Source organism: Protopterus annectens, chromosome 8.part0 (genome assembly GCF_019279795.1).
Source record: "Protopterus annectens isolate FY-2018-M chromosome 8.part0, PAN1.0, whole genome shotgun sequence".
Classification (NCBI taxonomy): domain Eukaryota; kingdom Metazoa; phylum Chordata; order Ceratodontiformes; family Protopteridae; genus Protopterus; species Protopterus annectens.
Window position 1 is genome coordinate 787,758,364 of NC_056741.1, and position 12,770 is coordinate 787,771,133.

A 12,770-nucleotide genomic window follows, 5' to 3' on the forward strand; every position below is an offset into this window, starting at 1 on the left:
AAAATTAACATCGTCTCCCTTTGAACCAGCTGCCTCAACAGATTTGCAATATTTGTCCTGGAAAACAGCCTTCCTTCTGGCCATTACCTCAGCTCATAGGGTTTCGGAACTACAAGCCCTCATGGCTGTGCAACCCTTTCTCATCTTCCATCAGGACAGGGTTTCCCTACGAACCAACCCTTCATTTATGCCTAAGGTAGTATCCAGGGTAGCTTTAAATCAGGCCATACACTTACCTACCTTTTACCCCAATCCTCAAAACAAAGGGGAAAGGCTGCTACATTCCTTAGACATCCATAGACAGATACGTTACTATTTGGACAGAACACAGCCCTTCAGGAAATCAGAATAACTTTTTGTGTCCTATGCTGTAGGAGCTCAAGGGAAGCCAATTTCCAAACGGACAATTTCAAAATGGATAGGCCATTGCATACGGTTTTGTTACCTTTCATGGCAAACCTGTTCCTACAGGCATCAGATCCCACTCCACAAGGGCCACAGCTACCTCTACAGCCTTCCTCAGAGGAGTCCCTACCAAAGATATTTTGGAGGCAGCCACTTGGATTTCTGTGCATACCTTCACAAAACACTACCACCTGCCTTTATATTCCAAGACTAGAGGAGGCTTTGCCACTGCTGTGTTGCAGGGCATTCTGGCTGCTCCCAGTTCCACCTAGTGCCTACCACCCTGTGCGTAGCTTTGGGATTCTACCCATCTGTGATTACTGCAGCTGTATGCACGATGAACATAGTACAGTTTTGTACCTACCATAAATGTAGATGTTTGAGTGCTAATGCAGCTGCAGTACAGGTTTCCCTCCCTCCTTCCCCTCTTGGTAAAGGCCTAGTGGCTAACACCTCCTCATACAAAATTTGGGTTATCCTGCTATGGTGTATTTGCTTGCAACTACTGTTTTTTTTGATTATATTGCATTTCTTGACGATATATATATACATATATATATATATATATATATATACATATATATATATATAATTTATGTATTGCCTTCCTTCTGGGGGCACCTGACATCTGGGGCAAGAAAGACTGAAGAATATGGCATCGGCTGTGTCTTGTATACCCCTGTCGCACTGACGTCAGGAAAGAAAGCAACGACAACCGACGCCGGACCTAGACTTTGGAATTCGGCCGACCGAGGACCCGCCTGACGGCAGAGAACCCATCTGTAATTACTGCAGCTGTATTAGCACTCTAACATCTACATTTATGGTAGGTACAAAACTGTACTTTGTGCCGTATTTGTGTAAGTTTCTATTCTATAGCCTTTCTTATTCCTCTGTCAAGGTTTGTTTGTCAGCCATTTCAGCATATCTGCCCACGGATCTTCCTCTTTCAATGCAGTCTTGTGTCAAAATGTTCTTCAAAGTTTTTTTTTTTTTTAAAGAGGCCTCCAAGAAAACCAGTGTCTCTTCTTTGGCATCTTAATTCTGTGTTAGATTAGCTGGTTCATCTTAATTCTGTGTTAGATTAGCTGGTTCAGATGGTGCAAGTGTAAGCTTATCTGTCTGACTTGAGGTTCTTAACATGGAAGACAGTTTTACTGGTTGCCTTGACTTCTGCAGGAAGGGCATCTGTGTTACACTCTCTCATGGTGAGTCAACCCTATTTCATTTTCCATAGGGACTGATTTTCTTTTGAGAACTAATCCTTTTTTATGCCTGAAGTAGTTTACTTAAACCAAATGATCCATCCCCCCATTTACTTCCTTGAACCTAAAAATGAGGGAGAAAGCATACTGCATACCTTGTTTGTCAACAGACAGCTTGGGTGCTATCTTGGCAGAACTAAATCTTTCAGATTTTCATATCAATTGTTTATTTATTGTGAAGGTACAAAGGGACAACCTGTGTCAAAATAGACTATTTCCAGATGGATTTCAAAGGCTTTTTATACTCCCCTTAACAACACCGTTCCAGGCAGGGTCTAGGGCCACTCTACCAGGGCTTTGGCTTAATCTGTTTTTTTTTGGAAAGATTCTGATTCTAGAAGTATTGCAAAAGCTGCTACTTGGTCCTCTGTACGGTCTTTTACAAAGCAGTATAAGCTTGATTCCTCTCCTAGATTCATATCCAGCTTTGGTAGAACAGTTTTCCAGGGGCTGCTGGACTCTTCCTTCTACCCCTGAAATGTAGTTCTCTAAGGTGGTCTAGCCGTATAACCAAGGCTACAGCAGCAGTAATCAGTATGATAAATGTAGTACGGTTGTGTAAAGATGTTTGAATGATCACTGCTGCAGTAGCTGCTCCCTCCCATCCATCTTGTTTTTTTGTGTGATTTCTATGTCCGGGTATGAACATTTTCTTCCTAGCATTATTCTTTCAGGGCTCCGCCTCCCTCTCTGTGCTGGCAGGAAAGCCCTGAAGGGGTTTTTGCCTAAGAACTTGTCTTTTAGTCATCTCAGCTCGAGCTGCCTGATAGTTTTGGTGCGTGAAAGGTGTCCTGAAGGTTTGGTAGCTGACTGGCTGTTGTATCCTTGCCAGGATATAAGCCAACAAACCATATAGCTAAGGTGACTGCAGCAGTGATTGAACATCTGCAGTTATGGTAAGTTCATCTTACATAACTATACGATCTTTGTCATGAGAGAAACTGGAGGAGATCAGCAGATTAACAATTGGAAAGGTGCAGTGGTGGCATTTCTGCAGGCATTGTACCAGTCTGTGGTGGTACATGCTCACATTTGAGCATGCGCATCTTTCCAATTGAATGTCTCACTGCTCACGAAGCTGGCCAGGCACATACACTGCATAGCTTGCTGCAATATGTAGTGTACTGGCCTGGCTACTCCTCATGCAGCATGGATTTGGCCAGGCTCCTACACTGCATATTGCAGTTGGCCTAGGCTGTGCCCACCCCACCCTGTGAAAATTAATCTGCTCTGTAAGAGCTTTAGCGGTCCTGCGGAGCATGTCAGTTTTTGTTCCCATCATCACCTGTGCTCATGAGCTGTGGGCATTGACTGGATGAAACAGGGATATGTATAGTAGAAAGGGTGCTCCTTCAGAGGTTAGATGGGCTCCCTATTTGTTAAAGTGAGAAGTTCAGCATTTCTGGAGGATATCCTAGTGTAGCCAGTGTGCTTTGTCTGGGCAGAGGCCCTAGAACTAATCCAGGATGCATTTGAAGAGATTATCTCTCTGCTTGCATGAAGATCATGCAAGATGAGCTCAGGTCTGGTCCATCCTGTTCAGTTTGCTACCAGTGCAACTCTCAGCAGCTCAAGTGATTGAAAAGATGGGGAGGATTGTTTGATGGATGAGTTGTGATTACAAGGGCTACTATTTAGGAGTTTAATAAGAAAATTACTGCGGTAGCGTTGTCGCCTAACAGTTAGACGTTGCCCGTTCGATTCTCAGTTGGAGCGTCTTCTGTGTAGCGACATGCGTGAATGGGCATTCCTTTGTTGAAGGTTGTACGTTAGGCCTGGCAAGCCAGTACGTAAAAATCTGCTGCCAATCATTAGCAGACCAGAGTTCCGCTGCGGTTACCCCTAACCGGGAAAAGCCGAAAGAAACAAACTGAATTTTCAAAGTTTTAAAATAGAACTTTGTGTAAAGCAGTAATTTGGGAGCAATTCAAGTTTGATCTGTAGAGGAAGGAGAGGAGAGAGATGAGATTAAATTCTTCGGTGTCAGTACTTGAAGGATCGTTGGAGAGAGGAGTTGAGGTGAAGTCTTTTGAATAACTAAATCATTCTTTTTTGTTTGAGCAGAAACATTCTTTCATTGATGAATAACGGGCTTTGTTGAGTTTTTTAGTAAATTGATTAAGCTGTCCTAGCAGCAGTGCTAGTTTCTCTTTAAGTACTGTGAACTCTCTCTCCAGTTCCTTCAATTTGTGCAGTAAGCCCCTGACAAAAAGCTACTCCAAATGCATAGTTGTGTAATAGGCAAGAGGTCATTTTGAATTGTAGATAGGCTATTGTTGAAAGGAAAAACAAAAAAAACAGTTGGGCTTGTGGAGTTTTAGATGCTGGACCAGTCGGTATCAGCTTCACAGCTGTAGGGTTCAGAGTTCCAAACTGACTTCCATTACTCACTCTGTAAAGTTTTGTGAGCATTATTGTGACTCAGCAGTAAAATCTCTGCCTCAAAGTTCTGGAGTTTGGAGTTCAAGACTAACCTGTGGTAATTTCTCAGTTTTGCATCTTCTCTTCGTGTCTGCATGGGTTTTCTCCAAGCAGTCATGTTTGTTTCTTAGTTTCCAAAAACGGTTAATTGGCTACGCTAAATAATTCCTATAGATATGCATGTAGTGTATTTTCTCTAGAATTTGTGGATGGAAAGGACCCTGAACAAGCCCGCTTTATTAGTAAAAAAAAAATAAATAAATAAAAAATAATGGGGTGCCACGAATTTCAGAGTCCCCCCCCCCCTCAATTCCTGAACTTCCTGGTTTTTTTTTTGTTTTTTTTTGTTTTTTTCCAAATTTTTTTTTTTAAGTTGCCGCTGATATCACAGGGGCCTGCACAATGTCTGCTTCATGATGCAGACTACAAGCCTGTTGGAAAGTGGAATTTGGCTGAGGGGTGGGCTCAGACTGTCTTTACTCTGTTTACTTCCCATTCTCTTTCAACTGCCATGGAGCAGTACTTTGTAATTTGATTATTTCAAAAGGCATTAATGGTTTTAATCTTACTTTTTTTTTTCATTTCCAGTCCAGTCTCAAGTGTGATCATGTGTCACACATTCTACCCACATGTCACGCACTGTCGCACATTTTGGTGAAGAAAGGCCCCCACCATTGAAGTATGACTAACCTAATTTGTAGCATTCTAGACATGGTTCTTACCAACATGGGCGACCGCTGCACCACCCCCATATTAAGTTCTTCCCTGGTGAGATCAGACCATTGGTCTGTCTCATTTGAAATGCCTATCCCACCCAAACCCCCCCTCCCCCCATAATCAGGCTAAAAAACTTCTCAAAAACTGACTACAACCTTTTAAGGGAGGGTATCAGTAGCGTCACACCACTGCCCCCTTTGGAGGATGCTGACAAATATGCTGAACAGCATGTCAGTGCAGTATTCAAGCACCCGTTCATCTGCATGGACTGAGTCATACCCAACGGAACTAAAACCTCCTCAAGGAAACCCAAACCTATGTGGTGGACATCCTCTATCAACAGGCTTTAAAACAAAAGGTGAAACTGTTGTCCAGGGGTTAAAAGGCACAAATTCCCAATTGGAAAAACTCCCTCCTTAGCCTCAACAACCAAATTAGATCACTAGTGAAAACCTACAAACCCAATTATGAATCGAAACTAGCCTCCGAAACAAAGGCTAACCACAAAGCTTTTTTCAGTTAAGTCAGGAACCTCCACGGCAAAGCTCATGTTTGTTCCGAATTGGTTCTTAACTGTACCGCTTACGCTGATCCTGTTGACTTGACCAACCTGCTAACAGATAGGTTTAGCACAAACTTCACCCCCCCCCCCCAAAAGGCCTATTTGATATTCATGATACTTGCCTCACACCTCACATCTCCGTAGATCAAGTGTTAAAGGCCTTATGCAAGGCAAAGAACACCGCTTCCATGGGACCTGATAGTATCCCAGGCTGTATTCTGCAACATATCCAGCAAGAACTAGCCTCGCCATTGAGCACCCTATTCAACCATAGCCTAAGTACACGCTAGATTCCAGCAGAGTGGAGAACTGCCATAGTCCCTTTGCACAAAGGTGGTGCCACTACTGACCCTGGAAACTATCACCCCATTAGCTTGACAAGTCTTATCTGTAAGGCCATGGAGTGTATTATTATGGACCTCATAAACAAAGACGTATGCACTCTCCAAGCACTTGACCCTACCCAGGTCAGATTCGTCAAGGACAGATCTTGCCTGTTGAACCTGGTTGACTTTTTTGAGACTGTCACCAAGGCACTGGATGAGGGAAAGTCAGTACTTACAGCTTACCTTGACTTGGCCAAAGCCTTTGAAACAATCCCCCACTCAGACATCATCGAAAAGCTAACACAACTTGGCATAAATCCCTATCTCATCGGGTGGGTGGCCAGCTGGCTCAATGATAGGACCCACAAGGTCAAAATAGGTGTCACTACCACAGACAGAAGACCTGTCACTAGTGGTGCCCCCCAGGGATCTGTTCTGGGACCCATATTGTTTCGCATCTACTTCTGAAAGGTCCAGGCAAAAACAAAAGGCCTGTGGCTGACCAAGTTTGCGGACGACCAAGTTGGGTGCTGCATTGACTCCCCAGATGATGTTAACATACTTTAATAGGGTCTCACAGGAACAAATGACCTGGTGCCAAAGTCATGGTCTTAAGTTAAATGCAAAAAAATGTATTATCATACCATTCAACAAAAACACACCCCTTACTGATTACCACATTAATGGCAACCCCCCTAAACACACACCCTGTGGTGAGAGACCTAGGTATACAAATTGACAACAATTTCACGTTTAACCACCATGTAGCGGCAGTGGTCAGAAAAGGCTTTTACTTGGTTCATCTCGTAAGTACAGGGATTGCATCCTCCCTCATTAGGCTAGTAATTGAATACAACACCCCATTTGGTATGTACCTCTCCAAACACCTGCACCAGCTGGAAATGCCACAGAAATACCTCACAAAGAGAATCCATAGTCTCCAACACCTGTCCTATGTGGACAGGCACAAATCACTATCCCTCTACTCTGTCATACAGATTGCTCAGAGGTGATCTATCTCTCTCCTACAAGGCACTCTCATACCCTACTGTACTGTAGATGCTCCATGTCCGTAAGTCTAACTCCTCGCATAGTACTCAATCAAAAGGCTTAAATCTAATATGTGACATTAACAAAACCTACTGGAGAGACAGGTTTGTCTCCCAGAGGCTGCCTCATCTCTGGAATAAACTTCTCATACACGTCGAAGTACGTCGCTGACCCTCTTCAGGTGCGTCCTTGAGTGGACGGGTAACAACAAATTTGTCCCAGGGGTTCCACCTTTGTCCCTCCATTGATGGGGGCAACAGCTGCTGATTGGGGTTTCTTTTTTGAGGATAAACTTTTGGCTAGACTTGTAAGGGCCCCAGAGCCATTAGCCTAGTAATCTCCTATGATCCTGTGATAAATGGTCAAATCATGTGCAGGTCATGAAGTATACATGGGAACATGCGACGGTGCAGAGTACACTAAAATACATATCACACTTGGTTTCCCTACTATCCTTATGTAGTGTTGAAAGGATGGGATCACAGGAGAAACAAAATCCGTATAATATCCCTGAGGATATTTATAGCTATTTATTTAGAGACGAAGAGCAGATTATAGCCACACTCTTGGGAGGTTTAGTTTTCATTTTGATTAAAAATCAGCTGTATGGTCTCTTAACATCTTGTTCATTGTACTGGAATGCACTGCTTTGAAGCACTTGTAACTGCTCTTCGTTTGCATTAAAGCATGATTTGGGAGTCTTCCAAAGCCAAAATGGTGCTTTTTGTCATTGTTTTATATGTTTTAAAGTTGAACAGGGGTAAGAGAAATAAGGGGAAAAAAAGTTTTCGACAATTTTTCTTAGAGTTCATTCCTAGACCCTGGATTAAAATGAAGCATTTATGAATGTTAATATGGGATGTCCTTCATGGATGCATCTGCAGTCATAACAACTGGGTTGTCCTGTCGTCAGGCAGCCCTTCAGTCGGCCGGATTCCAAAGTCCGGGTCCGGCCTCGGCTGATGTCGCACTTCACCCGACGTCATCTCTGTTGGTCTTCGGGTATATAAGCATCAGCCGACGCCATTTTCTCCAGTCTTTCTTGCCGCGTGGCGCCCGAAGCAGAAGCTGTTCGCAAGTGCCGGTCGGTCGGATCCAGAGATTACTTCTACCGAATACTACTTCGAAGACTTCTAAAGCTAAGTACCCCGTTGGGGACTCTCTTGCCTCAGCCGATGTCAGAAAAAGTTAATAATTGTTTAACCTGTGGGAAACAAATACCTCATAAAGATTTCCACTCTTACTGCCTGCCCTGTTTAGGCCCAGCCCACGACGTAGCAGCTTGTTCGTCCTGTGCTTCTTTCAACCGACGAACGCTTAGACGTCGGTCAGAGTTTGCAGAACAGTTTTTCGGTTCTGACTTTGTGTACATTATGCCGTCGGACCCTCCGACTTCATTCTGCCAAAACGAAAGAAAAGACCGACACTCGCGGTCCGCGGTTTCGGCCGAAACCATGGTTAAGCAAACATGAGTGTCTCGGTTTCGGCCGAAACCGAGAAAACTGATCAAACTACACCTGAAACTAGCACTACAACTGAGGTCCCTGCTAACACTCTTGAATCGGCCTCAGAAATTTTACCCACTACGGTGCTTACCACTGATTTATCAGACACCATTCCCTTGGATGTCTCTACCCCAGCACGTGGTGCTGCTAGGCCTCCAGCAGCCATGTCCATTAAGGCCTTCGCCAGGGCTAAAGCAGCCAAGACTACTAAAACAGTGCCTGTTAAACGCCCTTCCACCAGGCCCTCTGCCAGTTCTCAAATGCTTACCTTGGCAGAAGATTTAATTTCATTAATTAGAGGATCTCAATCTCACCCAGACAGGGCCTCTCAGCCCCCAGAAAAGAGACCTAGGGCAGAGCCCCCTGAGCCAGTGTCCTCTGATGATTCTGCTGATGAATCAGACATAACTGACCAGCCAGAGGCTCCTTTCTCCAATTTTGAAGATTCTGGTGCTGAAGAATCCATTCCAGCTGCTTCCCCTCCAGAAGAATTCTCCTTTGGGGAAACCTTGCATGCCATGCGAGAACAGTTCCAATGGCAGCAACAGGATTTTTCAGACTCCAGGAAAAGACTTAGGACTTTTTTGCACCTACCACAGCACAGGCCCTTAGCTATCCCTTTTGTTCTCTCTGTGGTGGATGATGCTTTCAATGATGCCTGCTCCGCTCCAGATTCTTTACCCCCAGCCCCTGCCAAACCAGACAGATTTTACAGGGTGCCAGATACTCATCACCACCTCTACAAGGCCCCTCTTGCAGACCCAGAAACTATATCCCAGGGTCCCAAGGCAGTAGCCGCGACCATAGCTAAAAACCCTGTTCCTTCTGAAAGGGAAGCAAGGTCATTAGACAGATGGGGTAAAAAGGTTTACACTTCAGCCACTCTTTCAGCTAGAGCTTTAAATTGTCAGTTTCACATGATACAATACCAAGAGTTTATGCTTGATCAGTTAACTAAAAAGCTAACCACTGATGAATCTCTTGATAAGAATTATGTATTAGAAATTGTAAATAACATACAGCAGGTTAGTAACCATTCTTTAAAATGTGGCTATGATGCACTGGAGGCTTCATTTAGATCAGCCATGACTGGCACAGTAATTAGAAGGCATGCATGGCTAAAGGAGCAAGCTTTACCGGATCATGTTAAATCTAAATTGCTTGATGCTCCTATGGATAAATCAAGTTTGTTTGGTACGCCTGCCCAACAGGTTATGAAGAAAATGGAAGAAAAGGCAAAATCAGTCCAGACAGTTAAAGAATTCTTGCAGGTTCAACCCCCAAGGTTTAGCAGGAACTGGCCTGCCAAAAATTGGTCCTTTCCTGACTCCACAAGACCTCAAAGGGGCAGGAATAGACGTTCCAGAGGCAGAAACCAATCCAGAGGAGGTGCCTACAGAGGACGACAGTGGCAAGGTAACAACAGAGGCACAGAATCAACACCTGCCTCTACATCAACACAGCCACAGTGACTTAAACCTAAATCCGCCAACCAGGGAACAAATAGCAGCTCCTCTAGGCGGAAAGCTAACCTTATTTTCAAAAAACTGGCACCACATAACAAAGGACAAGTGGATTTTACGAACCATAGATCAAGGTTACCGGTTCCACTTCCACACTTTACCAGTCAAAAGAGGAATGCCAAACCTACCTCCAAATCAAAAAACAGAGGCTCTACAACAGATAATGGAATTAGCAAACATGAGAGCTGTGGAAAAAGTGCCAACAGCAGAGCAAGGAAAGGGGTTCTACTCCAGACTATTCCTAGTTTCAAGAAAGGAAAAAAGTTGGAGACCAATTCTAGACCTGTCTACCCTAAATACTTACATCATTGTCCCAAAATTCAAAATGCTGACCCTACAGCAACTTCTTCCCATGCTGGGCAAGGAGTGTTGGCTGGTAACTCTAGATCTCAAGGAGGCATACCTGCACGTCCCCATTCAACCTATCTGCAGAAGATACCTCAGATTTCTTGCAGGATCAGAGCACTATCAATTCTCAGCATTGCCCTTTGGCTTATCTACTGCGCCCAGAGTATTCACAAAATGCCTGGCATCAGTAATCGCCCATTGCACACTACAGGGAATTCAAATTTATCCATACCTGGACGACTGTCTGATACAAGGGGACAACAAAAGCAAGCTGACAACAGATTTACAAAGGGTCATTTACTTGCTTCAAGCACTGGGATACACAGTCAATTTACAAAAGTCAAGGCTGATACCATCCCAGACAAGGACTTTCCTGGGAGCGGAATTGGACACAGTAAGACAAATGGCATTCCTAACTACAGAAAAACAAAAAGAACTCCCTCTTTACTTCTTGGCACTAACAAATCTGAACAAGTTAACAGCAAGAAAGGTACTGCAGGCCTTGGGTTTCATGGCATCATGCATAATCTTGGTTCCATTTGCCAGACTACATATGAGAAAGCTTCAGTGGTACCTAAAGAATTTATGGTCCCAACACAGACACAGCCTAGAAACGGAAATCCCACTAATACCATGCTTAAAACAGGAGTTCCTATGGTGGGCTCACGATGCCAGTGAAACGCAGGCCTGCCGTTTCGCAAAGGTCAAGGAAGCCAGACCATCACAACAGATGCTTCAGACCTAGGATGGGGGGCACATATGCTGGACAAATGCGTGCAAGGATTGTGGACACAGGACCAACTTCACCTGCACATCAACCTAAAAGAAATGCTGGCAGTAAAACTGGCAATCCAAAAGTTCAGACCATTTCTCAAGGAAGGCCAGTTGATGATAAGGACAGACAACACCACAGTCATGTGGTACATCAACAAACAGGGAGGCACTCATTCCTACCCCCTATGCAGAATGACTTTGGAGTTGTGGACCCTGGCACTCAGCTACAACATCCAGTTACAGGCAATATTTGTACCAGGAAAAGAAAACTCTCTAGCAGATATGTTAAGCAGGACTACATCGGATGTCAACGAATGGCAGCTGCACCCGGACATCTTCAAGACCATCTCGAAGAAATGGGGAATGCCTCAGATAGATCTATTCGCATCACCTCTCACCAGCTCAAAAAATTCTGCACAAGGACATTCCACCCACTAACATGGAAAGTGGACTCGCTCTCCTTCAGCTGGAAAGGACTAACAGCATATGCATTCCCACCTCTTCCCTTGATACACAAAGTATTACTAAAAATCAAGGAGGAACGTCCAAGGATAATCCTGATAGCTCCAAACTGGCCAAGACAGCATTGGTACCCACTGCTGAGGAGCATGTCTCGGAACAATATGTGGCCAATACCCCTGATGCCTTTGATGCTAACTCAGAACAACTACAGCACCATGCATCCAAACCTAAAAACGTTGCAACTGACTGCATGGAACATCACATAGCAGCTGCTAATCCACAGCTTTCACAAAGAGTTAAAGACATTATTCTTGAAGCACGCAGGCCTTCAACAAGAAGAAACTATGCTGGGAAATGGAAAAGGTTTGTCATTTGGAGCTCAGAAAGAGGTAAAGATGTTTCAAACATAGATATGCCCAACATTCTGGAGTATCTGGCCGAACTACTTCATTCAGGCCTGTCCTATTCCTCCATCAAGATTCATGCATCAGCTATTTCAGCAGAATACAGCTTTGATCCACCTGTTTTTTCACACCCTTTGCTCAGGCAGTTCCTCAGAGGAATCAAGAATGTAAAACCTCCAAGGAAACCACCATTACCAACCTGGGACTTGAACTTTGTGCTAGAAAAATTGACTCTATCACCTTTTGAACCAGCAGCAACAGCAGACCTGCAACACCTGTCATGGAAAACTGCTTTCCTACTGGCAATTACTTCAGCAAGGAGGGTTTCAGAACTACAGGCCTTAATGGCAGTGCAACCCTTTCTAATCTTCCACCAAGATAGAGTGTCCATGAGGACTAACCCTACATTTATGCCTAAGGTGGTATCCAGAGTGTCCTTAAACCAGGCAATCCACCTACCTACCTTCTTTCCCAACCCACAAAACAGAGGGAAAGAATACTGCATACCTTGGATGTACATAGACAGCTACGCTACTACTTGGACAGAACAAAAATAGCAGAAAGACTGACCAACTTTTCGTAGCCTATGCAACAGGAAGGGAAGGAAAAGCTATTTCCAAGCAGACAATCTCCAAATGGATAGGAAATTGCATACGATTCTGTTACTCCTTCCATGGAAAGCAAATTCCACAGAACATAAGACCTCATTCTACAAGGGCAACAGCCACTACCACAGCCTTCTTACGAGGAGTGGCTACCAAAGACATTATTGAGGCGGCTACTTGGACCTCCGTGCATACATTTGCCAAGCATTATAATTTACCTCTATATTCCAGATCCCGAGCAGGGTTTGCCACTGCTGTTCTGCAAGGGATCCTAAACACACCATAATCTACCTTTATCCTCCTCCCTAGTTGGCTATGGTATTCTACCCAGTTGTTATGACTGCAGATGCATCCATGAAGGACATAGTACAGTTTTGTACCTACCATAAATGTAGATGTCCGA

At 44.2% G+C, this 12,770-nt stretch overlaps 1 protein-coding gene across 1 annotated transcript in view; it reads right to left on the reverse strand.

The window, feature by feature from the left end:
- Positions 1–12,770, reverse strand: part of LOC122808346 (calcium-binding mitochondrial carrier protein SCaMC-1-like) — a 771,574-nt gene that overhangs the window by 504,528 nt on the left and 254,276 nt on the right. The gene's annotated exons all lie outside the window — the stretch shown is intronic.